The sequence below is a fragment of the Pipistrellus hanaki genome (assembly GCF_964339955.1).
Source record: "Pipistrellus hanaki genome assembly, chromosome: 2".
Lineage (NCBI taxonomy): Eukaryota > Metazoa > Chordata > Mammalia > Chiroptera > Vespertilionidae > Pipistrellus > Pipistrellus hanaki.
In genome coordinates, this window is record NC_140504.1 from 192772270 (window position 1) to 192775916 (window position 3647).

Consider the following 3647-nt stretch of genomic DNA (forward strand, 5'->3'; position numbering starts at 1 on the left):
CCCTTGCAGCCCTACTTCATGGGCAGGGCTGTCTGGGTGGTCTGGGCTGGTTTGCTTCTTGCTGAGCTGAGCTGGGCTGGACTCTGGCTGAGAGGGACACATCTCGCCATCTAGTGGAGAGCGGTGGGACTTCCCGGGGTAATGGACCAAGAACTGTCTACACTGGAGCTGATTATCCAGGGCAGGGGTCGAAGCCCCGGCTGTCACCCAAGGAGGCTTTAAAGCACATGGATGCTCAAGCCCCACTCCACACCTGCTGCATCAGGACCAGCAGACGCAGGAAGGCTGCTGGGCAGAGATCCGGAGGCCCAGCCAGGGAGAGGCTGCTCGGCCTGTGTTTGGCGGAGCTGACACATCCACTCTGGTCCCCCTCCATAGTCAGCCGTGCCGGTCCCCCACCATCCTGGAGAGAGGAGGGGGGCGCCGTCACCTCAGCTCCCCCAGGCATCTGCTGGGAGGCCTGGGGCAGGGCTTGGAGCCTTCCTGCTGCGGTTCTACCTTAGTCTTTGGAGCAGACAGTGGCTCCATCAAGTGCAGGCTTAAAGGGGAAAGACAGCCCCCGGAGCTCCTGGCTGAGGGGGTGACGAGGGGTGGGGGGGAGAGTGGGGGCGGGGACTCGCATGGTCTGGGAAGCGAGTACTTACAGCAGCTAACCCCACCCCACACGAGAAGTCGCCGCCCCCCCCCCCCCCCCCCCCCCCCCGCGAACATGGCTTCAGGAACTGTTCCCAGTGAACAGCTGGGTGGCCGCCAGCCTAGGCCAGACTGCACGGGCCTGCCGCGCATGCTAAGACCCCGGCTCCCACTCAGAATGCTGGGAATCCGGGCGACCTCTCTGTGCCTCAGTTTCCCCATTCGTCTGCTGAGAAGAACAATGCCTACCTGACGGGGAAAACACGGGCTGCTGCGATCCTCCACGGGGCACGGTGTGGCCTCCTGGCGGGATGCGTGGGGGGTGCGGCGTCTCTGAGGTCAGGGCGGCTGCTGCACGGCCTGCCATGCTCAGGGCATCTCTGTCCCCCCGCAGGGCCTGCCCAGAGTGCCAGGCGTGCCAGGCTGAGGAGCTCTGAGCAGGACAGGGCGGTGCCCAGCCCATGTCAGCTGTTACCAGGCCTGACCGCCGGGTCAGATGCCCCCGCGTTCTCACTCTGTCCCCGCGCGTCCGTGAGCTGCTGGGTGTGTGCACTCACCTTCCCTCCCCTCAGAGGATCTAGGGCTGCTCTCCCGGGGTCCGAGGCCCTGCCCCTCCTGCGTGGGAGGGGAAGCGTGTTGGAGAGGAACGCCCTCTGGCCACGTTAAAGGGCCCACCCTGCCCCTGGCCGGTGTGACTCTGTTGGTTGAGTGTGGCCCCAAGCACCAAAAGGTATCTGGTTCGATCCCCGTCAGGACACATGCTCAGGTTGGCGGTTCCCGCCCCTGTTGGGTGCGTGTAGGAGGCAACCAATCGATGTTTCTCCCCCACATCAATGTCTCTCTTTAAAGTTAGTAAAAGCATATTTATCTTTTAAAAGGCCCTCCATTGTCCCCAAAGAGCCACAGGACACTGTTCTCTCCCCAGGGCAGCGTCCCCTCCGGCCCTGCGGCCTGCTGCGGACCCCAGCCCTGGCCCCGGCCGACGGCTCTGCCCTCAGACTTGGCTAGAAGCCCCTGGAGAGGCCCCGGTCCTGGGCAGGCTTGCCAGGCTGGAGGCGGTGTGTCTGTCGGTCAGTTTGCCAGCCGATGGGGCCGGCTTGTCTGGGGGTGAACTCCATAGGGGGGAAAGCAAAGCCGAGATAGAGATGGAGAACCTGGCAATACCATGCGGCTCTCTGCCACCGGCCCTGTCTAGGCCAGCCACCGTCCCCGCCTCCTCTCTGCACGAGCAGGCGGGTCCTATGTGAAAACCAGCTTCGGAGCCGGGTTTCTGTCACTTGTCGCTGGCTAGCACAGACATCCCACAAGTCCTGTCCTAGAATCTCCTCCTCCCCTTTCCCTTCCCCTCGGGAAGCTCTCCCAGCAGGAGAGAGCACAGCTGAGCTCCACCTCTGACTGATGCACCTGCAAGGTAAGTCCTAGGCTGGAAGGTGGGGGGTGAGGGCCAGGGGGGAGGGACCAGCTGGGAAAAGGAGGCAGGTGACTGTTCAAGCCTCTGCCCCGGGGTCTCTTAGCTTTCTAGAGCTGGGCAGGCCCCTCAGCCTTTCCAGCCTCGGTTTCTCCATCCATGCAATGGGCTCATAATCTCCTCCTCAAAGAGGCTGTTGGGGAAATGAAACGAGAACGGGACATGGAGAAAGGCCGCCTCGTCCAGGAAGCGCTGTGCAGAAGTGTTTATTGTTACAGTGTTAACGTGCTCCCTGGGGAAGGTGTTCCAGCCTCCAGCCGATGGGGGAGGGCTTGGGACATCCCCCCTCTCCCAGCCAATCACCGGCAAGAAGGCCCGTTCCCACAGTTCTGTTTCCCACGGTTCTGTTTCCCACGGGGTCTTTCGTGTCACTCAACGGCCCAGAGCCTGTGGAGGCCTCGAAGAGCAGCCCCGGGTGTGATGCCCCGGACACAGGTTATGGTGGGTGAAGGGATGGCGAGGGGGGCGGGACGTGAGCTGGCCCTGGAGCGTGGAGGGACCTGGCCCTGCGGGGAGCACTCAGGCCTGTTCTTGCCCATGCCACCCCACGCTGCCAGCCCCAGCCCTGGTCCACGAGCTCAGGATTGGGGGGCATTATTCTGGGGCCCCTCCACGCTGGCTGTGTCAGGGTCTCATGTGGCCTCTCGCTGCCCCCGGCAGCCTGAGGCCTGGTGACAGCGATGCTGACGGCAGAGAAAGGCTCTGCTCAGCCCAGGACAGAGGGGGCTCTCAGAGGCGCCCGGGGTCAGAAAGCTGGGTGCCAACCAGGTGCCTCCTGGTGGCTCTGGCCCAGCCTCTGGCAGGAACACCGGCCCCTCTGCCTACCCTGGTGCTCCTGCCCCTGGCACCACCCGGCCCTCTCCAGGGGCCAGCGCCCGCAGGCACGGGTGACACCTTTCAGAGAGCCATGTCCCGATGCCACGTCACCCTCCAAGGGCCAAGACCCCAGCCCGGGCTGTTCGGACAGGACGAGCCGGTCAGCGTATGCAGGTGGCCGCTCTGCCAGCCCTTGTCATTCAGCCACCAGGTCTGCCTGCCAAGTCCGTCTGCACCCCTCCTGCCCCCAGAAGGTGGATTTGGAGTGGCCTCCTGGTCTGCTGCCCCCTGGAGGCAGGTCCTGGGGTGGCCGTCTCCCAGGCTGAGGCTGGCTCAGGAGTGACCACGGCACCAGCATGGCTGGGCCTTTTATCCTCCTACTCCGGCTGCGGGCTCTGCGGCTTCGGCCCGCATGTGGCCGAATGTCAATGAGACACTGGGGTTCGAGACCTCAGCGAAGCGAGGCAGGCCCAGAGCTTCACGGCTCAGGCTCAGAATCAGAAACGCGTCCCGAGGAGGCCAAGCATTCGGACGAAAGGGGGCGTCTCCCCCCCCCTGGGGGGAGGGTAGGAAATATCCCACATTCCTTGTGCTCCTTTTGCACGTTGCTTCCAACATTACGGACTGAGCGGGGACAGGCCCACGTCCATCCTGTGTTGTCGGTGGGAGATCAGACCCCAGCCTCCCGCCCGCCTCCTGAGCGGCTGGGAAGTGTGTTACAGACGTTAGC

At 64.0% G+C, this 3647-nt stretch overlaps 1 protein-coding gene across 4 annotated transcripts in view; it reads right to left on the minus strand.

Annotated features, from left to right (window-relative positions):
- Positions 1–2297: 2297 nt before the first annotated feature.
- The window catches only part of KAZN (kazrin, periplakin interacting protein), a 537286-nt gene continuing 535936 nt past the window's right edge, over positions 2298–3647 (minus strand). For all 4 annotated transcript variants that reach the window (XM_084875307.1, XM_084875306.1, XM_084875308.1 and 1 more), the window contains one exon: positions 2298–3647. This exon is cut by the window's right edge and continues 1170 nt beyond it. The gene's annotated coding sequence lies outside the window, so the exon portion shown is untranslated.